Source organism: Macaca mulatta, chromosome 14 (assembly GCF_049350105.2).
Source record: "Macaca mulatta isolate MMU2019108-1 chromosome 14, T2T-MMU8v2.0, whole genome shotgun sequence".
Classification (NCBI taxonomy): Eukaryota; Metazoa; Chordata; class Mammalia; order Primates; family Cercopithecidae; genus Macaca; species Macaca mulatta.
Window position 1 is genome coordinate 12,402,231 of NC_133419.1, and position 25,069 is coordinate 12,427,299.

General features: G+C 51.0%; 1 long non-coding RNA gene and 1 pseudogene across 2 annotated transcripts; both read right to left on the reverse strand.

Annotated features, from left to right (window-relative positions):
• Positions 1-610: 610 nt before the first annotated feature.
• On the reverse strand, positions 611-1,682 carry LOC144334189 (large ribosomal subunit protein uL10 pseudogene; annotated as a pseudogene). The gene has a single exon (XR_013403714.1). The product of XR_013403714.1 is annotated as a large ribosomal subunit protein uL10 pseudogene (transcript).
• Positions 1,683-4,590: 2,908 nt separating this feature from the next.
• On the reverse strand, positions 4,591-23,273 carry LOC106993215 (uncharacterized). The gene is made up of 4 exons (XR_013403715.1): positions 21,310-23,273; positions 14,254-14,401; positions 12,018-12,165; positions 4,591-4,729 (listed from the first exon to the last, which is right to left on the reverse strand). It is a non-coding gene; the product is annotated as an uncharacterized LOC106993215 (long non-coding RNA).
• Positions 23,274-25,069: the final 1,796 nt, after the last annotated feature.

Here is a 25,069-nt window from a genome sequence, read left to right on the forward strand (position 1 = left end):
AGGGGTCTCCACGCTCCACCGAATGGCTGGAGGGTCTCTCCTAAGGCTCCGCGGCAGGCCATGGCTAACCCGCAGCCCCTGGACACTGAGCATGAGGGTAACAGGGTGGGACGCCAGGCTCTGGCCTCCCGGGGTGCCATTCGTCCTCCCTGCTGTCCTCCTCTGGGGTCAGGTTACAGATCACCATGAGGTCCTGCCTCAGGCTGTCATAGCCTGTCAGGGGCTGGGGCCCTGCTTCATGAGGGCTGAACACCTACTGTGTGCTCCTTCTGCCTGCTCTGAGGCTGTCATGGCCTGTCAGGGGCTGGCGGCTTCATGAGGGCTGAACACCTGCTGTGTGCTCCTTCTGCCTGCTCTGAGGCTGTCGTGGCCTGTCAGGGGCTGGGGGCTTCACGCTGACTAAACACCTGCTGTGTGCTCCTCCTGCCTGCTCTGAGGCTGTCGTGGCCTTTAAGAGGCTGGGGGTGTGCTTCACTACTGTGTGCTCTTTCTGCCTGCTCCTTTTCTTTAAACCCCACTGCCACAACCATGGAAGCAGGTGTTGTTTTATTTTCTTTTTTTTTCTTTCTTTCTTTCTTTTTTTTTTTTAAAATAAGCCTTTATTTCCTTGTTTTGCAAATAAAGCTGGCTAAGTTGGTTGCTTTTTGGTGATTAGTCGAAGAGACCAAATCCCGTATCCTCATCCAACTCCTCCAACTCTTCCTTGGCTTCAACCTTAGCTGAGGCTGCAGCAGCAGCAGCAGCAGGAGCAGCCGTGGTGGCAGCGGCCACAGGGAGAGCAGCCACAAAGGCAGATGGATCAGCCAAGAAGGCCTTGACCTTTTCAGCAAGCAGGAAGGTGTCATCAGTCTCCACAGACAAGGCCAGGACTCCTTTGTACCCGTCGATGATAGAATGGGGCACTGATGCAACAGTTGGGTACCCGATCTGCAGACAAACACTGGCAATATTGCGGACACACTCCAGGAAGCGAGAATGTGGTTTCCTCTGTGATGTCAAGCACTTCAGGATTGCAGATACCGCCATTGTCAAACACCTGCTGGATGACCAGCCCAAAGGAGAAGGGGGAGATGTTGAGCATGGTCAGCAGCTTAGCTTCACTGGCTCCCACTTTGTCTCCCGTCTTGATCAGCTGCACATCACTCAGGATTTCAATGGTGCCCCTGGAGATTTTAGTGGTGATACCTAAAGCCTGGAAAAAGGAGGTTTTCTTGGGCCCCAGACCAGTATTCTGGGCTGGCACAGTGACTTCACATGGGGTAATGGCACCAGCATGGGTGGCAGCTGGTACCTTACTGGCCAGTAGCATGTCCGTGATCTCAGTGAGGTCCTCCTCGGTGAACACAAAGCCCACATTCCCCTGGAAACGAGGCAGCAGTTTCTCCAGAGCTGGGCTGTTTTCCAGGTGCCCTCGGACGGCCTTGCACATCATGGCGTTCTTGCCCATCAGCACCACGGCCTTCCCACGGAGGGACATGCGGATCTGCTGCATCTGCTTGGAGCTCACATTGTCTGCTCCCACGACGAAACATTTCAGATAATCATCTAATAGTTGGATGATCTTAAGGAAGGGGTTGGGTTTCCAGGTTGCCCTGTCTTCCCTAGGCATCACGGCGGTGCGTCAGGGATTGCCACGCAGGGTTTAAAGACGATGTCACTTCCACGAGGACGCCTGGAGAGAGGCAGGCGCTGTTTTCTATGCTGCCTGGGGAGGGAAGAGAGGTGGGGTTGGTGGGGTTGGGACTCCAACTCAATTCTGCCTCGTTTCAAAGCCTGTGTTCCTTTGGTGTCTCTCTACTCCTGTTAGCACCCCCAGGGCATCTCAGGCCTGGCTTCTGGACAAGCCGACTGGGCCTGAATCTCACACACCCAGTTGCTCACATAGTCACACCCACGCACACTGACACATACGTGGGCCCCACACCCCATCCACACCTGGAACCTCAGAGCTCAGCAGGGATTTGATACTCAGTTCTTCAAACCAGCTTCTCATTGAGGGGGTGGGCGGGGGGGAGTTATAAGAGCAATTGCTGTAATCCAATCGTCTCTGTTCTTCTTGTTTTCTTCTCTCAGAATATACTTTGCATTAAGGCCTTGTCTTCTTGGTTCCCATGAGAACGCTGTGCTTTTTCTTAAATGAAGGTTCGTTGATCGTTTTTTCCTGTTATTACAAAAGCAATTTGTGCCACTGCAAAAAAACACAGAGAAGCCAAGAGAACAAAAACTCCTCCCTCCACTCCTGCAGGGACAGCCCAGGCTGACAGGTGTGGCACTGTCCTCCCCACACCCCTCCTCCCCAGCACAGCCTCCTCCTGCCATGGAGCCCTGGCGTCCTCATGAGGCCTGAGCTGCTTCTTCCAGATGGGGCTCCCAGGCTGGGACTCAGAGGCTGGGTCTTCATCCTGCCCCATCACTGGGGCCCACGTGTTCTTGGCAGGTCCTCCCCATTTTGGGGTGGGAAGGGGATGATCTCAAAGGGTCTTCTGCCCTCACACTCAAGGATCCTGTTCTCTTATTCCAGACAGATGTATCTGGGGCTGGGCTGAGCAGCAGCTATTAGGAGTTCCTAATATGTTTAGTTCGAGGCGAGTCTTGAACTCCTAACCTCGTGATCTGCCTGCCTCGGCCTCCCAAAGTGTGGGGATTATAGGCAAAAGTCCCCGCACCCGGCCTGCTCCTGGGCATCCTAAGCTGCAGGTGTGGCTCCAAGGACTCTGGTTCATCAGTGCTGGTTTCATTCATTTATTTATTGAGACAGGGTCTCACTCTGTCATGCAGGCTAGAGTGCAGTAGCACCATCGCAGCTCACTGCAGCCTCAACCATCCAGACTCAGGCTGTCCTCCCACCTCAGCCTCCCAAGTAGCTGGGACCACAAGTACACACCACTACGCCTGGCTAATTTTTATATCTTTTGTAGAGACGAGGTCTTGCTGCGTTGCCCAGACTGGTCTTGAACCCCTAGACTCAAAAGATCCTCCGGCCTCAGCCTCCCACAGGGCGGGGATTACTCAGCCCCCAGTGCTGGTTATTGCTGAGGTAGCCCAGACAGAGAAGGTTGATACCAGAGTGAGCCCAGGCAGCTGGAATTGGAGTGGACAGAACAGCAATAGGAGACCCTCACACACCCAGGCTGACTTGCTCAGCATCTCTGTCTCAGGTCCCACATCTGTAACATGGGGTAAAGCAGGGGTCCCCAAACTTTTTGGCATCAGGGACCTGTATAAGCAGTGCATAAGAACAGGAGCAGTGGCTTACACCTGTAATCCCAGCACTTTGGGAGGCCGAGGTGGGTGGATCAGCTGAGGTCAGGAGTTTGACACCAGCCTGACCAACACACAGAAACCCTGTCTCTACTAAAAAAAAAAAATACAAAATTAGTCAGACATGGTGGCAAGCACCTGTAATCCCAGCTTCTCAGGAGGCTGAGGCAGGAGAATTGCTTGAACCCAGGAAGCGGCAGTTGCCGTGAGCCGAGATCGCGTCATTGCACTCCAGCCTGGGCACCAAGAGCGAAACTCTGCCTCAAAAAAAAAAAAAAAAAAAAAAAGAGTGCATAATGTAGATCCCTCACATGTGCAGTTCACAGTAGGGTTCATGCACCTGAGAATCTACTGCTGCTGCTGATCTAGCAGTAGGCGGCACTCAGGCAGTAATGAGAGTGATGGGGAGTGGCTGTAAATACAGATGAAGCTTCTCTCATTTGCCCTCCGCTCACCCCATGATGTGTGGCCCAGTTCCTAACAGGCCACAGACCAGTACCAGTCCACAACCTGGGAGCTGGGGACCCCTGGGATAAAGAAACCAGCTCAGCAGTTAAGAATTTGAGGTTTGGGAATATACCATCCTGAGTTCAAGCCCCAGGCCCAGCACTTAACAGCCATATGACCCTAGGCAGATTGCAAAACTGAACTTCAGTGTCCTCCATAAAAACAGCAAAAATGGAGGCATTCTAGTTAAGGACTCAGGCCCAGCAGACCGACAAGAGTTCAAATCCCACCTTGAGCACTTATGAATTATGGGAACTTGTACAAGTTATTTTACTTTTCTGAGCCTTGGTTTCCTTGTCTGCCAAATGCAGATAATCTTTGCAGCATCCTCATGGGGTTTTGTGAGGACCAAATGACCTGGTGCCTGCGGAGTCCTTTGCTCAGTCCCTGGCATTTAGTAAGTGCCCAATAAGCTGTTGCGACTAGTGCAAACGGATGGGATTTGCTGGGACGTCACGAGAGCAGGTGCCCTGCCGGAAGGGTCTGTGGCAGGCCAAGCCGTGGAATCAGTAAGCCAAGCACAGGCCCATCTTCCCATAGCCAGGCGGCCCTGGGAATTGGTGGCTGAGGCCTGGGAGGGCCGCTTGTGACTGAGGTCCAGGGACTAAGCCACCAGGAGGCCGTTGACAGGTCCGTGGGGGCAGCTTCGTTTAATAGGAACTGAGGCAGTGGGATGAGAGAGACAAAACCAGGCTCGCATCAGCATGTGCTGCCTCCCAGCCTCTCAGCTACCTCTCCTGCTACCTCTCCTCTCTGGGGTCAGGCCTCCCTCCCCCAACTCCCGCCAGATGCCACTCTGTAAACCCTGGAGCTGTGCTCCTACGCCACAATGCACCACGCACACGAATTCCCCGAGGAACTTCTTAATGCGCTGATTCGGATTCAGCCGTGGGGGTGGCCCGAGACCCTGCATTTCTAATCAGCTCCAAGGAATGCGAGGCCACGCTTTGAGTAGCAGCATCTAAAACATGATATAAATGTAGGTCATGAACATTAATAATAATGTGGGGTGTGGAGTTACTACCTGATCTGACTCTAGTAGACTTTGAGAGAAGCCTGTCTAGGAGAAAATTCTCCCCAGAGGTCAAAAGGAACCCCCCCACCCCAGGTTCCGGGGGTGCTAGATCTGATTTTGCTCCTAAGAGCAAAGACACAGGCAGAGGGCACCTTTCAGCTGGAGCCAGGTGGACAGTGGTTCCCAAACTGCAGAACACACACCAGCTGCATCAGAAGTACTTGGCGATTCGTTTTTTGTTTGCTTGTTTGTTTGTTTTTTGAGATGGAGTCTCGGTCTGTCACCCAGGCTGGAATGCAGTGGCACGATCTTGGCTAACTGGAACCTCTGCGCCCGGCTAATTTTTGTATTTTTAGTAGAGATGGGGTTTAAACATGTTGGCCAGGCTGGTCTTGAACTCCTAACCTCAAGTGATCCGCCTGCCTCAGCCTCCCAAAGTGCTGGGATTACAGGCGTGAGCCACTGTGACGACCGAATTTTTTTAAAATACAGATTCTGAGTCACGAAAAGACAGATCCTGTATGACTCCCTTATATGAAATATCTAAAGCAGTCAAATCCATAGAAACAGAAGTAGAATGCTGGTTGCCCAGGGGCTGGTTGGGAGGGAGAATGGAAAACTGTTGTTTAATGGGTATGGAGTTTCAGATTTGCAAGATGAAAAAGTTCTGGAGGTCTGCTTTACAATGATGTGAATATACTTAACACTACTGAACTGTCCACTTAAAGATGGTTAAGATGATAAATTTTATGTTATATGTTCTTTTTTTTCCCCACCATAATGATAGACAAAGACTTGCTCTGTCACCCAGGCTGGAGTGCAGTGACTCAGTGGCTCTCGACTCACTGCAGCCTCCGCCTCCCAGGTTCAAGCCTCAGCCTCCTGAGTAGCTGGGATTATAGGTGCGTGCCACCACATCCGGCTAATTTTTGTATTTTTAGTAGAGACAGGGTTTCACCATTTTGGCCAGGCTGGTCTCGAACTCCAGGCCTCAGGTGATCTGCCTGCCTCAGCCTCCCAAAGTGCTGGATTATAGGCGTGAGTCACCATGCCCAGCCTCATAATGATAATTTTTTTAAAAAAACAGATTCTGGGCTAGGCGCCATGGCTCACACCTGTGATCCCAGCACTTTGGGAGTCCGAGGCAGGCGAATTACCAGGTCAGGAGTTCGAGACCAGCCTGGCCAACATGGTGAAATCCCATCTCTACTAAAAATACAAAAAATTAGCTGGGCATAGTGGCAGATACCTGGAATCCCAGCTACTCGGGAGGATGAGGCAGGAGAATCACTTGAACCCAGGATGCAGAGGTTGCAGTGAGCCACTGCACTCCAGCCTGGGGGACAGAGTGAGACTCCGTCTAAAAAAAACAAACAAACAAAAAACAAAACAAGAAAAAACAGATTCTGGCTCTAGCCCCTGAGATCCCATTTAAGTGCATCTTGAGTAGAGCCCAGAAACCTATTTTTTAAAATCTGCCTAGGGAATTTGGGTGCACAGCCAGGCTTGGGGACCACTGACTAGGGGGAAGCTTTCCCCCGAACATCTCTGGAATCTTTCCACCTCTCCCACCTCCACCTCCACCTCCGTCTCCACGGCTGCGACTCCATTCTGGACAATGACAGAAACCCTCTCGCCCTCTCCCTGACTCTGTCCTCTCCCTGCCTCCGTCTGCCACGCGGCTGCCCCGGTGATCTTTCAAAGCACAAATTCGATCCTGTTGCGCAGCTCCTTTAAAAGTGTTCCAATGCCTCCCGTTGCCCTCGGTACAAAATAGAAAAAAGCACAACCTTCTCAGCAGAGTCAAGTCAGGGATTCAGCTGTGCACATGGAGTATTACAGCAGGAAGCCTTTGGAGCAGCAGAGGTCCGTGCAAGGGCCCCAGGAGCACCGGGGGCGGGGGCACAGATGAATTCTGCCAGGAAGAGAGAGGTGGTGGGAAGGCTACCCAGAGAAAGAGGCATTGAGCTGGGCCTTGCGAGTGAGCTGGCGTTTGTCAGGAGAGTAGGGTGAAGGCAAAAGGCGGTGGCAGCAGGGGGATTCCAGGCAAGGGGGATAGCATCTGCAAAGCCAAGGAGGTGTTGGGGAGTATGTCCCCCTCAGTGCAGGCAGGGGCTGGGTGAGCTGGGAGAAGAGGGAAAGGTGAGGGTGGGAAGAGGTAGTGAGCAGACAGACTGTGAAAGTCCAGTTCAGCTGGGAAGCAGGGAGGGGGTGAGCCTCTCCATCGCCTCCCAGAGCCGTCCTGCCAGGGGCAGGTTACCAGCTTCAGGCCCTTGTCCTCACTCCCCGCCCCCGCCCCACCTCCCCACTGGTTGGTGGGGGCCTTGGGCAAGGCGATCGGGTCAGGACGGGAACATGTTCCTTGTCTGCTCCCCCAGGGGCCCTATGGCTTCCACTATCACTCAGTTCATACCCTTGGCTCTCTGCCTTCCTCCCTCAGGGCCTGCCTGGACGCTTCTCCTTTCCCCTCACCCGTGTGTGTGTGTGTGTGTGTGTGTGTGTGTGTGTGTGTGTGTGTGTGGTGGTGGTGTTGTTGTTGTTGTTGTGTGAGTCCTGAAGGTCGTGTGGTCACCCAGTCTCCGTCTTTGACTGTCTAAAAGCTGGTATGGCACAGCGTGCCTGTGTTTATGAACACATCCCTCCTGCCCGAGGGTTCCCAGCCCCAGGGTCAAGCCTCCCCGGGCCTTTCAAGGCTGTCAGAGGTGATTCTAGGGGCTACAGCAATAGAGACACAGCCAGAGGGAGCAGGAGAGCTCCAGCCCACAATTCCAGGGGCCCCACGGCCAGCCACTTCCAGAGGAACACATGGCCTAAGTGAAAACAGAGAGCCCGCAGCACAGCCACAGCACCTGACGTGGCTGAATTCCCCTGCTGCCCCGCTCAGCGCCCAGCACCAGCCCGACACCACCGTAGAGGAACTCGGGCGCTGCATGCATTTCAGAAAGGGCCCCTTCGCCACAGTTAGAGCGCAAATAAATGGGTCTTCTGGGGCTGGGGCTGGGGCTGGGGCTGGGATTCCCTTTGCAGCCCCCTTCCCCACTGTGGAGGCCTCTTTCCTCCCCACACCTTCAACCCTGCAATTCCTCATCTGAAGCAGAAATAAGGTTCCACCCAGGCCATGGGGCCTGGCCATGCAGGTCAACCCTGGGTCCTGGTGGAGGACCCAAAGTCTCCCTGCTGAGGACCAACATCCGGTGGCCCCAGCTGCGGTGACATCACACAAGGGGCTCACACGAGGCTTCTGTCTTCCAGGAAGGAGATGGGAACAGAGATCTCCCTGCAAAGGCTGGAAAAGAAATCACGTCCCAGTGGCCGGGCGCGGTGGCTCACGCCTGTAATCCCAGCACTTTGGGAGGCCGAGGCGGGCGGATCACAAGGTCAGGAGATCGAGACCACAGTGAAACCCCGTCTCTACTAAAAATACAAAAAATTAGCCAGGCGCGGTGGCGGGCGCCTGTAGTCCCAGCTACTCAGGAGGCTGAGGCAGGAGAATGGCGTAAACCCAGGAGGCGGAGCTTGCAGTGAGCCGAGATCGCGCCACTGCACTCCAGCCTGGGCGACAGAGCGAGACTCTGTCTCAAAAAACAAACAAACAAAAAAAAAAGAAATCACGTCCCAGAATTGTTGGCAGAAGGTTAATTGGATGCATTTGTAAGCTTATTCCTGGGACAGGCGTGTTAATAGCACTAAAACATCTGAAAACTTCCAGAGCCACACGGAGGAGTTAATAGGCCTGGAGAGTCCAAGGTCACATTGAGGCACCTCCCAGGAGTGGAAAGAGCAGTGGACCAGGAGTCTGACAGCCTGAACCCTTGACTCCTCACCACAGCTCGCTGTGGTCCCCAGGCAAGCCCCAGCCTCTCTAGACCTGGAAAACATTAGTGTGGAAGGCAGGTCGCCTAGGTCACCCGATGGAAGTCTCACTGTGGTCTTATATGATGATGTTATCATTATTTTTGTTTTGTGGAAGAGGAAACTGAGATTCCTCAAATGAGGTGGAATTTGCCACTGCTGGTGCTGGGGTCAGTACTGGAGCCTGACTGCAGGCCAAGGGCTGAAATCACAGGGCTGTCCCAAAGGCCAGCCAGGGAGACGTTCCCTTGGTGTCCACTGGGAGGCGCCCTAGACTGCGTCTCCTAGTTGGCACCAGTACCTGCATCCCTCAGCCAGAGTGGTCTCCCCTGGGTGATCTCTGGGTAAGGTGGGACTGGGGGCTGCCAGCTCCTGGGGCAAGGTCAGGAGGCTTCCTGGTCCTCCCTCCTCATTCTAGCCACCCCCATGAAGGAGCCTCCTGCCCTCACTTTCCAAGGGCAAGGGAGGGAAGAGTGAGGTTTCAAACCCATGAGGACGTGGGGCCCACTGGTTCCCTTCCTCAGGCCCTTGGGGAGCCCATGTATCAGATTGGAGTCAGCTACAAATGTCAGAGGTTCAGAGAGGGTTAGTCACTTGCCCAAGGTCACATAGTCAGGTCCATCTGATTCTGAACACCTAAACTTTGTCCTGATTTAGGCGAGGCTCAGGGCAGATGTGATGGAATTCCGCCGGTCACATGGCCCACAGCAGGCAAGAAGGTGCTGGTCAGCTGGGCCTGCAAGTCCCACTGGTGGCAAAAGGGCTGAGTCTTGTAGAGGGGGTTCCTACAGTTACTTGAGGGTCCAGGGCTGGGTGCAGGTAGTCAGGACCAGGTGTTGGGGCTCGTGAAAGGGCAGGAGGAGGTATTTAGCCAGCGGATGTCCTTGGCATCAGGATCGGTGTCTGTATGTGAAAGTGGGCGTGTAAGTGGGGGATGGGGTGGAGACAGAGGGCTGTGGCTCAGGCCCAAGACCCCAGGTCATGCTCACTCAGAATTCAAGTTTGTCAGCTTGTTAGAAGAATGAGGACGGTGACAGCCGGGGATGTGGGGAGGAGAGAGGCCTTTGGAGATGGGAGTTGGGGAGGCTGTGATTGGGGGATGTCGAGCAATGGCTTGAGGAGGTCGAAGGATTCAGCTTCCCGAGTGTTCCGAGTTGGTCTGGAGCTGACTGGGACCGGCTGGGCTGAGGGAGGGGAGGTGACAATGACATTGAGTATGGGGACACAGGGCTCTTCTCGCCCTGCTGGGCTTTCTGGAGGGTGGAGGACAACAGGAGGGAAGCCAAGCGTCCCGGGACAGAGCTTTGCAAAGTTACAGCCGGCTCCTGCCCTCTCTACGCAACTCTTGCAACAGGGACCCTCCCCTAGAGCAAGCCTAACCCTACTCAGACCCCTACCAACATAGAGACCACCTAACCCAACCCGTTACTCAGGTCACCTCACCACAGCAGAGGCAGGAGCAGGCCCAGGGTTGGAGACAAGCCCATCCCCAGGCCCCAGGGCTCACAGCAAAGCCAAGGAGACAAGCAGCCACCAGGTGCACCAGATTAAGGCTGTCCAGGTAGGGGACTCCATTTCCCAGTAGACAGATGTAGCCAGGGAGACTATAGGGCTAGAGGAGCCGTCCTGGAAAATCCCAGCCCTTCCCTAGCAGGTCACAGAACCGGCTCTCCCAGCTGAGGCCCTTCCCTCCCAGCAACGTGTCCAGGGGCACCTGACTTGAACTATAAATAGAGGATGACGGAAGGCTCCGGAAGCCCAAGGGAGGGCAGGAGAAAGGGATTCTGATTCTCCCCCAGCAAGGCCCTGCAAGGTTGCACTGACAGAGCAATGCCTCAGCACTGGGTCTTCGAGGTTGGATAGGACTGCCCCTGGCATCGGAGGTCCGGGAGGGCCATTCAGGCAGAGGGAACAGTCTGGGGAAGCAAGGAATGGAGCAGGCAGGTGGCTTCAAGAGGCCGGACGCAGGCTGCACAGGGCTCTGGCAGTTCCTGAGACCCAGTGGTCAAGGGCTGTGAATGTCAGGCTAAGGGCTTTGTTCTGGAGGCCTGAATCTTGCTCTTAAAGTAAGAGGAGTTAAGAGAAACTCAACTTAAGTTGAGGAGTTAAGAGTAACACACAAGGCCGGGCACAGTGACTCATGGCTATAATCCCACACTTTGGGAGGTTGAGGCAGGTGGTCACTTGAGGTCAGGAGTTCGAGACCAGCCTGGCCAACATGGTGAAACCCTGTCTCTACTAAAAATAGAAAAATTAGATGGGCATGGTGGCGCGCACCTGTAATCCCAGCTACTCAGGAGGCTGACGCAAGAGAATTGCTTGAATCTGGGGGGCAGAGGTTGCAGTGAGCTGAGATTATGCCACTGCACTCTAGCCTGGGCAACAGAACAAGACCCCATCTCAAAAAATAAAAAAAAAAAGTAACACACAAGAACATGTAACATACAAGAACAAGGTCACCTGGAGCAGAGTACCAGAAAGTACATGGCCATCTTTCCCACGTGGAATGGAGAAATACCAAGGTGTGCCAGAGACTGCTAACTATTCCCCAACATCTGTTCTCTGTCTTCTTTGCCACGGAACCCCGGTTTTTTGCTGGGCAAACAACCCCCTGAAATATAAGCTATATTTCCCAGCCTCCCTTATAGCCAGGTATGGCCATGTGTGTAAGTTATAAGAAGAAGTGCCATTCAGAGGCAGGAGGTTGCACCCTGTTACCTCTTCTCCTTTTCTGCTGGAAAGGAATATGCATGTGATTGCTCGAGGAGAAGCAGCTATCTTGGATCATGAGGTAGAAGCCCCATGTTAAGGATGACCAAGCCACAAGAAGGATTTGATCTGAGTTTCTGATGTTTGTGGAGCTGCCACACCAGCCCTGGACCAGAACCTCCAAATATTGTTTACTCAAGAGAAAAATAAACTTCTATATTATAGTTTACCACATAATTTCTTAAGTTTTCCTTCAGATGAACATAACCTAAGCACATACAGGTAAGGAATTAACCTGGAGAGCTCTTATACCACTGAAATAAATTCACAAACTAGACAAAAAAAGAAAAACCCCAGGGGCGTTTTATATATCTTTTTTTTTTTTTTTGAGATGGAGTCTCGCTCTGTTGCCCAGGCTGGAGTACAGTGGCATGATCTCGGCTCACTCCAACCTCCGCCTCCCGGATTCAAGTGATTCTCTGGCCTCAGCCTCCCGAGTAGCTGGGACTACAGGCACCCACCACCATGCCTGGCTAATTTTTTGTATTTTTAGTAGAGATGGGATTTCACTGTGTAAGCCAGGCTGGTCTCAATTTCCTGACCTTGTGATCCGCCCTCCTCAGCCTCCCAAAGTGCTAGGATTACAGGCGTGAGCCACCGCACCCAGCCTTACCTCTTAAATAGTGAGAGGTATGCTCTGATTACATTCCAGATATCGTCTCTCATGAACTCTCTGCAGAACCTTCCTTCCAGGTGTAGGGATGGAAAAGGTGTGATACCTCTTCTCACCCATCATAAGGGTCACGGCCAACACTCCTATACTAAAAGACAGAGAGAAGTTAACAAGAGAAGAGCATAACAAATGTATTTAATCAAAATTTTACATGACACGGGGGCCTTCGGAAATGAAGACCTAGGCCGGGCGTGGTGGTTCACGCCTATAATCCCAGCACTGTGGGAGGCTGAGGTGGGTGGATCACTTGAGGTCAGAAGTTCAAGATCAGCCTGGCCAACATGGTGAAACTGTGTCTCTACTAAAAACACAAAAAATTACACAGGCATGGTGGTACGCACTTCTAGTTCCAGCTACCCGAGAGGCTTGAGACATTAGAATTGCTTGAACTCGGGAGGTGGAGGTTGCAGTGAGCTGAGATCATGCTATCGCACTTCAGCCTGGGCAAGAGAGCAAGACTGTGTCTCAAAACAAACAAACCAAAAGAAAAAAAAAGAAAAGAAATGAATACCCAGAGAAAACTGTACAGTACCTTTTTATGCAAAGGTTCAATGCAGAATGGACAGTCATATAGGAATGTGATTGGACCAACCAGGCACGGGCTCTATACCTGTAATCCCAGCACTTTGAGAGGCCAAGGTGGGTGGATTACTTGAGATCAGGAGTTCGAGATCAGCCTGGCCTACTAAAAATACAAAAATTATCTGTACTTGGTGGCGGGCACCTGTAATCCTAGCTATTTTAGAGGCTGAGGCACAAAAATCACTTGAACCCAGGAGTTGGAGGTTGCAGTCAGCTGAGATCTCACCCACTGCACTCCAGCCTGGGCAACAGAGTGAGATTCCATCTAAAAAAAACCCGTGATTGGAACAAAAGAGTGTGACTTAAGGGTAATAGGCCAAGGGAGGGAACTCAGCAATGACTGTGTGTTCACATTCTTCTTGGCCTGTCTGCCATATTCCTTATTTCTAGTATGGGGCAGGACCCTGCTAAGAGCAAGGGTCTTACGGCCTACTATCAGACCAAGTAGGCTCAGAGAATTTCCTTATGACCAGCTCCTACACAGAAAGGCAGGGGAAGGTTAGAGTAATAGTTGTACTTTCTTTTCCTCCTTTTTCTTCTCCTTCTCCTTTTTCTTCTCCTTCTCCTTCTCCTCCTTCTTCTTCTTCTTCCTTCTTCTTTTCTTGAAACGGAATCTTGCTCTGTCACCTGGTCTGGAGTGAAATGGCACGATCTTGGCTCACTGCAAACTCCACCTCCTGGGTTCAAGCAATTCTCTTGCCTCAGCCTCCCGAGTAGCTGGGACTGCAGGTGTGCACCACCATGCCTGGCTATTTTTGTATTTTTAGTGGAGACTGAGCTTCGCTATGTCGGCCAGGCTGGTCTCAAACTCCTAACCTCACGTCATCCACCCTCCTTGGCTTCCCAAACTGCTGGGATTACAGGCATGAGCCATCACACCCGGCCCCCAATATTTCTACTTTCTATGACCTCCCTTAGGTAAGAGGAATTCTCATTTCTATGGCTGCTTTGAGGGAGAAAAGGGGGACAGGTCAGAGAGAGAGATACTGCTGCCGGGGCTGCTTCTGAGACCTTCCAGTCTCCTTTAGCTCAAAGTACTCAGCATGCCACAGCACCATACTTTGGGATATCATTATCTGAGCCCCAATACAGGGAAGGAAGTTTCAGTAGGATGCTTGAAAATGAGCTGTCTTTGTTGCAGATGACATGCGACATCCTATGACAGCGTGATTCCCATGCCAGGCCCCCCATCCGGACAGGCCTGGTTTTCTGGACCCTGTGACTCAGGGCCCCGAGAGCCATGGGCTCACAGAGGTCCCAGAAACTTTATTTGACCCCTTTGGCATCCCTGGATGGCTCCTTTGTCTCCTTTTCCAAAACACATGGTTGTGTGGTCTTATCCCGGCCACGATAACTACATAAGAACAAGAAGCTGCCATTCACTGAAGACGCTACCGTGTGCCCCTACGAGATCAGCACCCTAGGAGCGGCCTGGACATGTGCCCTCTCCCCCTGGCTGGGACGGAAACAGAGGGGATGTGGCTCTTGGCTAAGGATTTAATGGAGCCCTTTTAGGGAACAGCCTTCTCCATGTGGAACTGAGGGAGCAGCTGTTAGGGGCCCAGGCACCACTCTGCATGGTCATGCCACTTACTGGATCCGGGGCCAGCAGTGTCAAGAACAGGAGGTGGCTGGGGCATGTTTCCCTCCACCTTATGGCTCAGGCTCTGCTGCTCTGTCTCTGAGTCTTCTGTTTGCCTTCAGGAGCGGCTTGTGGTGTTCCCAGGCTATGGGGGTCCCGCCTGTGGAGGGAGATCTGCAGGTGAGCTAGGAGGGGCCGCCCAGATCCCTGACACTGCAAAGGCCCAACCCACACCCTACTCCCCATGCTGGGGCTGGAATGTCTTGGTCATTCCTCCTTACCCTGGTTGCTAGTAAGGTCCCTCCTGGTCCTGCATCATACCCAGTGGGACACACTTTCCAACACCCTATGGTGAGGGGACATTCACACGGGCAAGGCAGGAAGAGCCGGCAAGTTTGAGGTTAAGAGAGCGTGGGATGAATGAATGATCGGACCCAGAACCGCCTAGGTTTGATCTTGACTCCACTACCAGCTCTGGGAGCTGCCCAATAACTTGACCTCTCTGAGCCTCAGTTTCCTCATTTGGATAACAAGAAAACTCATAATACCTTCCTCCTAGGGTTGTCATGAGTATTAAACGAATTAACACGTGTCAAAGTTTAGGATGGCGCTGGCACATAAAACCTGCTCAAAGAAGAATAGCTGTTAGTATTAGTATCAGCGTTAGGATTATTGTTAAAGTATTATTATTATTATTATTATTTTGAGACAGAGTCCTACTCTGTCGCCCAGGCTGGAATGCAGTGGCGCGTTCTCAGCTCACTGCAGCCTGTGCCTCCAGGGTAGCTGGGATTACAGGTGCCCACCACCACACCTGGCTAATTTTTTTGTATTTTCAGTAGAGATAGGGTTTCACCATGTTGGCCAGGCTGGTCTTGAACTCCTAACCTCAGGTGATCTGCCTGCCTCGGTCTCCCAAAGTGCAGGGATTACAGGCATGAGCCACTGCGCCTGGATTGTTACAGTATTTCAAGAGATAAACTCAAACTCAGTGAGCCCCTTAAGGGAAGAGAACTAGTTAGGAATTAACTTCTGAAATGCCACCGCAGACATGCTCTCTCTAGCACACACCTTGAAGTATGACTCCGCACCACTGTAAAGTTATGTAGTCACTCCAGCCCATCGGGAAGAGGGTCTCATCCTGTTTAGGGAAGTGGAGGAGTGTAGTGGTTTTAAGTGCAGACTTTGGGGCCAGACTGCCTGAGTCTGAATCTGAGCTCTGCACTGCTGGAAGTTTCCTTAACCCTCTGTTTCTTGGTTTCCTCACTTGAGGCATGGGAAGACGCAAGCACCTATCTGCGAGGTTTAAGTGAGATCATGTGTGTCTGGTGAGCCCTGGTGATGGCCTGGCATTGGTGGCACTGTGGACTAGGGGCTGGGTACGGGAGGGTCGGGGCTGCCACAGGCCACCCCCGCTGGTGTCCCTAAGGGGTTGTGCCCAGGAGCTCCAGTGTGACCAAGGGGGGGGGGTGGCAAAGTCACACCATAACTCCCTCATAGGCTCCTCTCTCCGAAGAGCCCTCAATGCAGAGGGGCCCGAGTGGCTGCCTCAGGTGACCAGACAGGTTCAGGCTCTGTCCATCTCCCTCCAAGCTGGAGGCTGCTGACTGTGCAGGGCACAGGGTGGGGCACACTGGTCCCCACTCGGTCATCTCATTCAAGCCTCCCTATACCTACCTCCAGGAGGCTGGCATTTGCTGCCCCATTCTGCAGACAAGGGACTAAGGCCCAGAGACCCAGACATGGGGGTATCAATTCCAGGCCTGACTGACCCTGGAGTGGCCTCATTCCTCACCAGGACATCCTTGGCCTCCCCGCTCTGGGATAAAGCCACTGTCCTCCATCTCAGGTGCAGAGTCAGTCATACATACTTTCCCTCCCTCCAGGTCTAACTTTCCACCCCAGCTCACTTTTCTGTTCCCACTTGCTGGTTCCCTGCTTTCTCTATGTATCTGAAAGCTCACCCCTGTAATCCCAGCTCTTTGGGAGGCCGAGGCGGGCAGATCACTTGAGGTCAGGAGTTCGAGACCAGCCTGGCCAACATGGCAAAACCCTGTCTCTACTGAAAATACAAAAATTAACTGGACATGGTGGTGCACGCCTGTAATCCCAGCTTCTTGGGAGGCTGAGGTGGGAGGATCGCTTGAACCTGGGAGGTGGAGGTTGCAGTGAGCCGAGCTCATGCCACTGTACTCCAGCCTAGGCAACAGAGTGAGACTCAAAAAAAAAAAAAAAAAGGTCAGTGATTTTTCATGCCTATGAACTCTGTCATGGAACCTCAGAGACTCACAGAGGTAAAAAGGAAGCCCTCCCTTCTAGAACTTGTCTGGGAGCTGGGGAGGAGGTTATGGTCTGGAGCAGACATTCTGTAGCCGGGGAGGTTGGAGAGATCTGCCCTGGAGACAGCCAGGAGGGCTTCCTGGAGATGGTGGACCTTGAGACAGGCTTGGAAGAGATGGGGCCTTTTGGCCAAAACAATTCATGAAAGGCAATGAGTGCCTGCAGACCTGGGATCAGATCTCAGCCTTGCTGCCACCTAGCTGGGTAACCTTGGTCCTGGTAATTAACCTGTCTTTGCCTCAATGTCCCCATCTGGAACAGAGGCATCAAGTCACTGATGAAGGAGTGTGACTTCATGGAATGAGCACTAAAGTGTGAGTCCAGAGGCCTGGGTCCCCACTGCACTGCTAACAGGTCAAGCAATGTGGATAATGGTCATGGCTGGGCTGATTGGTGCTTGCGTGGTGCTGTATGCTTTACATATATTATCTCATTTAAATGTCACAGTCACCTTACTTGGGAGGTCTCCATTTTTCAGATGAGGAAGCATGTCCAGAGAAGTCTGGTGACTTCCCCAAGGTAACACAGTTGGCATATGTCAGAGAGGGTGGCTGTCAGATTCTCGAGCTTGTGCCCCTAACATTCTGGACACTTTGACTGACGCTCCCTCTCAGGCTTCCCCATCATTAAAAAGGGCAGGGAGTGGGCAGGTGACATTCTGCTCCATCACAACTCGCAGCCCAGCTGCCTACTGTAGCAGGAAGGGTCCCTGCTGGAGCCAAGTGCCCTCACCCGGGCCTTTTAGCAACTTCCCTGACGCCCCCACCCTCAGGATGGTGAGAAGTCGTGCCTGGGAGCGCTTTTCCTGCTTTTGAGAGGGTGGGGCCTTGGGGAGGGAGGAGCTGGGTCCCTAGTGCCCAGGTCTGCCGGCTAAATTTAGGTGCTGGGGCATAGAAGGAACAAGGGTAATTAAGGGGTGTGGTGTCACTTTCCAGCCGCCTCTCACATCCCCTGAGAAGTCACACGCCATTTGGGAAGGAGCAAGGAGGCGTGGGTGATAGAGGGGAGGAGAGGGGAGGAATGATGGACAGTTGGAGCTGGAGGTGGGAGAAACCCACAGCTCCTCCACAAACCTGACGGCTGCCTGAATCACAGGGAGGCAATTTTCAGACAATAACCCCGAGGGATTCCTTCAATTAACACCATTCATAAATGGAAAATCCTGCCCTGAAGGTAGTGACCCCTGCCATTGGAAATGCTCTGCCCAAAAGGAAATCAAGCAAGCATTGATCAGGGGCAAGACGCAACAGGATTTACACGTATGTTCTCAGCAAGCCCTTGCAACAACACTATAAGGAAGGTGTTATCACTCCCATTTTACAGAAGAGGAAACTGAAGAGTTAGCCTCCCAGGTTGCACAGCTGAGGCTTGGGGGAGCCAGGATCTGAACCAGGCAGGCTGGCTCCAGAGCCGTGTGCTTAGCTGCAGGGTACAGCTAACTCTGGCCCACTGCAACACGGTCAGCTATCACTCTGCAATCAGAGGATTATGAAGAAGGTTTAAAGAAGGCTTTGCTGAAGAGATGAGAAGTCATTGTAGGTGGCAGACACTGCCTCTGTAAAGACTAAAAGGTAAGTCTGCCAACCCCAAAGTGCACAGGCTGATGTCAAAGCAAGCATGAACCTTCTGTGCTGGAGCCTTCACAACTGTTGCTTTATCCCTGTAAGTATCAAAATCAGACCTGAAGCCTGAGCACCGTGGCTTATGCCTGTAATCCCAGCACTTTGGGAGGCTGAGGCGGGCGGATCACTTGAAGTCAGGAGTTTGAGACCAGCCAACATGGTAAAACACCATATCTACTAAAAATACAAAAATTAAGGCCGGGCACAATGGCTCATGCCTGTAATCCCAACATTTTGGGAGGCCTAGGTGGGTGAATCACTGAGGTCACGAGCTCAAGACCAGCCTGGCCAATATGGTGAAACCCCATCTCTACTAAAATTACAAAAATTAGCTGGGCATGGTGCTGTGTACCTGTATTTCCAGCTACTTGGGAGGCTGAGGCAGGAGAATCATTTGAATTCGGGAGGCGGAGGTTGCAGTGAGTTGAGTTGGTGCCACTGCACTCCAGCCTGGGTGACAGAACAAGACTCCATCTCCAAAAACAAACAAACAAAAAACAAAAATTATCAGGTCATGGTGGCAGGCATCTGTGATACTAGCTACTTAGGAGGCTGAGGTAGGAGAATCGCTTGAACCCTGGAGGTGGAGGTTGCAGTGAGCCGAGACTGTGCCACTGTACTCCAGCCTGGCTGACAGATACCCTGTCTCAAAAAAAAAACGAAAACAAAAACAAAAAAACCCAGACCTGAATCATCCCATTAAAAATGGGCAAAGGATTTAAATAGGCATTTCTCCAAAGCAGATATACAAATGGCCCCTAAGCACAAGAGAGATGCTCAGCATCATTAGTCATGGCGGAAATGCAAATCAACACCACAATGAGATACCCCTTCCCACCACTAGGATGGGCTACAGTAAAAAAGAAAGACAATAACAAGTGCTGGAAGGGATGTGAAGAAATTGGAACCCTTGTGCCTTGTGCTGGGAATGCACAGCAGTGCAGTAGAAAACAATTTGGCAGTTCCTCAAAAAGTTAAACATGAATTACCATATGATCCAGCAATTCCACTCTTAGGTGTATACCTAAGATACCTGAAAACATAAGCCCACAAAAAAAAAAATAGTGCTCCTATGAATCTGAATGTTCATAGGCTGGATCTCGGCTGACTGCAACCTCTGCCTCCTGGGTTCAAGCGATTCTCCTGCTTCAGCCTCATGAGTAGCTGTGATTACAGGTGTGCACCACCACAGCTGGCTAATGTTTGTATTTTTAGTAGACTCGGGTTTCACCAGGTTGGTCAGGCTGGTCTCAAACTCCTGACCTCAGGTGATCTACCAGCCTTGGCCTCCCAAAGTGCTGGGATTACAGACATGAGCCACTGCCCCCCAGCAAAAGTGGAAACAGGTTAAATGGCCATCAACTGATGGATATACCCATACAGTGCAATATTATTTGGCAATAAAAAGGAATGAAGTACTGATACATGCTACAAGATGAGTGAACCTTAAAAGCCTTATTCTAAGTGAAAGAAGCCAGACACATTTGATATAATTCCATTGATATGAAATGTCCAGAATCAACAAATTCACAGGAACAGAAAGTAAATGAGTAATTTTCAGGGCTTGGGTGTGGGAGGGAATGGGGAGTGACTGCTATTGGGTGCAGGGTTTCTTTTGGGGGTGATGTAAATGTTCTGAAATAGATACTAGTGATGAATGCATGACTTTGTGAATATGCTAAAAACCACTGAAGCGTATACTTCGAAGGAGGAGCTAAGGTACCCATAAATTACATGTGAATTATATATACATATATATCAATAAAGCTGTTATTAAAAAAACCTCCCAGACTCGTCTCTAATATTTGCAAGAGCACAAATGAAGACCCACATACCATATGCTTAAATATTTCAAAATCAAGCGAACAAGCTGTTAAATAAAATATGTTCTCTTCTCTACCTTGACAAATATACCTTCATAGTGGCACAATTGCAAAGCATGCGTAAAGCTCTGGTTTTTATATGCTCGAAAGCTGGTGTGTTTGGGTATTCTGTTGAAGGGCCGGCTGTGTTTAGACAAGTGATCAAATAAAGACATACATAATTCATAAATTCTTATAGTTTTAGTCCATAAAAATGTTCAGGCCTTTATTTCACCAAAATTGCTAATTTGTGTTTTAGTGACAATACCCATCCAAAAAGACTAAAGAAATAAAATATAGTTTTTATCCAAAAGGTAAATTATAGTAAAGGTAAAATTTTAAATATTTTTAAAAGGTATTTTTCTAAAATATCCAAAATTATTTATTGAAATTAAAAGGTAAAATACAAATTATAATGAGTGTAACTGTTTTTGGAGACAGAGTCATGCTCTGTCACCCAGGCTGGAGTGCAATGGTGTGATCTTGGCTCACTGCAACCTCCACCTCCCAGACTCAAGCAATTCTCACGCCTCAGCCTCCCAAGTAGCTGGGATTACAGGCGCATGTCACCATGCCCAGATAATTTTTGTATTTTTTGCAAAGACAGGGTTTCACCATGTTAGCCAGGCTGGTCTTGAACTCCTGGCCTCAAGTTATTTGCCCGCCTTGGCCTCCCAAAGTGCTGGGATTACAGGTGTGAGCCACTGCACCCAGCCTAGTGTAGCATTTTAAATAATCATTTTAAATTAAATCTGGGGCTGGGCATGGTGGCTCACACCTATAATCCCAGTGCTTTGGGAGGCCAAAGTGGGAGGTTCGCTTGAGGTCAGGAGTTGCTTAGGCCACATAGCAAGACCTTATCGCCACAAAAAATTTAAAAATTAGGTAGACATGGTGTCACACACCTGTGACCTCAGCTACTCAGGAGGCTGAGGTGGGAGAATCACTTAAGCCCAAGGATTCAAGACTGCAGCGAGCCATGATCACACCATTACACTCTAGCCTGGGCTAGAGAGTGAGACCTTGTCTCTAGAAAAATAATCATTTAAAAAATATATTAAATCTGAATTTTCATTAATCTTTTGAAATTGTAATAACATTTTATTAACCATTTTTAGAAAAATGACATATTAGCAATTCCAGTGTTTAACACTATATTAGTTTATTAGCTCGTTTTCACACTGCTAATAAAGACATACCCAAGACTGGGCAATTTACAAAAGAAAGAGGTTTATTGGACTTACAGTTCCACGTGGCTGGGGAGGCCTCACCATCATGGCAGAAGGTGAAAGACACATCTCACATGGCAGTAGACAAGAGAAGAGAGAGAATGAGAGCCAAGTGAGATGGGTTTCCGCTTATGAAACCATCAGATCTCGTGAGACTTATTCATTACCATGAGAACAGTATGGGAGAAACCAACCCCATGATTCAATTATCTCCCACCGGGTCCCTCCCACAACACGTGGGAATTATGGGAGTACAGTTCAAGATGCAATTTGGGTAGGAACACAGCCAAACCACATCAAACACCCATCTAGTTGGTACTGTAAATAATCAGTATCACACTTCATGCATGCTATATCTAAATTTATATACACAAATATAAGAATAAGTGAATGGTTTAAACATTGTAAAAGGTTCCTCAGCTGCTATAGGCATCATTGTGGATATTGCATTAATCCACAAGACTCTGGAACCAAGAATTGGTACATGAAGAAAAGTTAAGAAAATGGACAGTTGACTCTGCCGAGAAAAGGCTTTGGTTTGCAAGAATCTACTGCATTCGAGCTCTCCGAGAGCGAAGATTTAACACATTCATCTTAGGCTTTTCTCTCACATAAGCACTGCTGCCTCTCAAGTCTACCCTGTCCTCAGAAGCAGAATCTGTCTCTCAGCTCAGGAGTTGAACAACCCCCAAACCTTCACACATTCTAGACTTAGATCACCTTTTGTATCCAGGACCTAGAGCAAGAGAAGAGGAGAAGTGGTCCCCTGGGGCATGGATGGTTCTAGTCACAGGAGTGGCTGTTTAGGGCTGTCCTGAGCTGAGGCCAAGGATGCCTCTTCCCCTGGTCTGCCAGTGGGACGGAAGGAAAGCACAGCCCTTCCATGGGTCACACATCCCAGTGGATGAATTCTCGCGAGAGTTGCCTCTTTGGTCCCCTGACCCTACTGTCTTCTCTCGCTTGTCCATCTGCCTACCAGCTGGCCCCAACACCCCCTTCCTCACTGGCTGTCCTGCCACCCCTGTCTGCCAAGCGTCAGCCTCAGCAGGGGGTAGAGAGGGGCTACCCCCTCTCCCCAGCTGACAGGCAGATTATGTAGCCGTCTCTCCCGGAAGAGGGGGTGACAAGGGTAATTTCCCACCCACCAGCTAGCCACCCAGAGGAGCGGGCTCTGCCCTGGGAGGTTATGACAACAGGGGAAGGCTTCCTTCACCTCCCAATATGGCCAATGCCTCCTGCCTCCAGAAAGCTTCTGGGTGCTGGAGCTTTGAAGATGCCCAGCCCCCTAGTCCTCTAAAGGGGGCTTGTCAACCAAGCAGTCATATCACGTTGCGGGGCTGTAGAAAGAGTTCTGGCTGCAGCCTTAGGAGGCCTGGGTTCCAGTCCTGCTCCTGCTTTGCTGTGTGACCCTGGGCAAGTTATTTCCTCTCTCTATACTCCGGTGCCCTGATGTATAAATGGGCCTGGCTGGGGGATGACCAGCTCCAAGCCCCCTCCGTTGTGTAACAGTGCAGACCCTGTTGGTTGCCCACCAAATTCCTTTTCCCTCCCTCCCTACTTGCTGACCAGATTCCAATTTTGTACAGGGTTGCCACATTCCCCCACCTCACATCTGTATAAACAGAAGTTGACAGTGTGGGATTTCAGGAGAGTTTTCACTTTTAAAAATAAGGGGCAGGCCGGGCGCGGTGGCTCAAGCCTGTAATCCCAGCACTTTGGGAGGCCGAGGCGGGCGGATCACAAGGTCAGGAGATTGAGACCACAGTGAAACCCCGTCTCTACTAAAAATACAAAAAATTAGCCGGGCGCAGTGGCGGGCGCCTGTAGTCCCAGCTACTCAGGAGGCTGAGGCAGGAGAATGGCGGGAACCCGGGAGGCGGAGCTTGCAGTGAGCCGAGATCGCGCCACTGCACTCCAGCCTGGGCAACAGCGTGAGACTCCGTCTCAAAAAAAAATAAATAAATAAATAAATAAATAAATAAATAAGGGGCAGACTGGGCTCGTAGGGTTTCTTTTGGTCCTAACTTCCATTTTTCTTGCCAGGAATCTGAATGTGAAGTCTGGAGGTATGGCAGCCGTTGTGGCACCATAAGGTTGAAAGTCAACATGTAAAGCTCTGGGAGCAGGAAGCTGGCATCTTGAGGCCAGCACACTGGCTCTGGGCAGCTTGCCTCCAGGGTCCTTGTTACGTGACAAGAGAAAGCCCTGAAGTGTCTAAGTCACAGTTTTTGGGTTTCCTTTGTCTTAGGACCAAATGTGCTCCTCATAGACACAGATTAGAATCTGTCTGTGGGGTGTGCTGGGCGCAGTGGCTCACGCCTGTAATCCCAGCACTTTGGGAGGCCGAGGCGGGTGGATCACTTGAGGTCAGGAGTTCAAGACTACCAGCCTGGCCAACATGGGGAAACCTGGTCTTTACTAAAGTACAAAAATTAGCCGGGCGTGGTGATGTGCCCCTGTAATGCCAGTTACTCTGAAGGCTGAGGGAGGAGAATCGCTTGAACCCAGGGGGCGGAGGTTACAGTGGTTGCAGTGAGCCAAGATTGCGCCATTGCACTCCAGACTGGACAACAGAGTGAGACTCAGTCTCAAAAATTAAAAAAAAAAAAAGGGAATCTGTCTGTGGGGTGTCTCCATTGCTCTAGGTCACTTTAGGATGTTTGGACTTGTGCCTGGAAGGTATTACTATTATTATTATTATTATTTTGATATGGAGTCTTGCTCTGTCACCCAGGCTGGAGTGCAGTGGCGTGATCTTGGCTCACTGCAAGCTCAGCCTCCTGAGTAGCTGGGACTATAGGCATATGTCATCACGACCGGCTAATTTTTGTGTTTTTAGTAGAGACAGGGTTTCACCGTGTTGGTCAGGCTGGTCTTGAACTCCTGACTTCAGGTGATCTGCCCCCCTCAGCCTCCCAAAGTGCTGGGATTACAGGTGTGAGCCACTGCGCCCGGCCATACACATTTGTTAACCTGTTTGCACGTCTCCATCTCCCCCTTGCTCTCTTGTAAGCCCCTGCAGGTCTAGAATGGTGTCACTCACTGTCTCAGTGTCCCAGGGCTGCCATCACAACATACCACAAACTGAGTGCCTTGAAACAACAAAGCTTGATTGTTTCCCAGTCCTGGAGGTCACGCATCTGAAATCAGACATCAGCAGGGCCGTGCTCCCGCCGAAACCTGCAGGGGAGAACCCTCCTTTGCCTCTCCCTACGTTCTGGTAGTTGGCTTGGTTTTCCTTGGCTTGTGGATGCATCACTCTCATCTCGGCCTCTGTCACCGCCTGGCATTCTCCTAGTGTGTCTGTGCCTTCACAGGGCTGTCTTCCCTCTTCTCAGAAGGACACCAGTCATATTGGATTAAGGGCCACCCTACTTCAGCAGAACCTCGCCTTAATTTGATTACATCTGCAATGGCCCCATTTCCAAATAAGGTCATATTCCGTGGTGCTGGGAGTAAGGACTTCAACATTTCCTTTGGGGGGATACAATTGAACCCATGACTATCCGCAAGGCACCTGGCACAAGAGATATCTGCGGGATGAACAACAGATACAAATAAATAGATCCTTCTGATTGTGAGCCCCCAGGGGCAGGGCTCAGCACCCCATCTCTGTGTCCTGGGCCCTAGGTCAGAGCCTGCTCTCCTGAGGGCAGGTAGATGGATTTTCATTGAGATGTATCACAGGGAATCTGCCCAGCCAGCTGGCTGACCAAGCCACCCCTGATGAGAGTCCTCTGGCCGGGGCTGGGGGTGGCCCAGGGAGGGGTTTTCA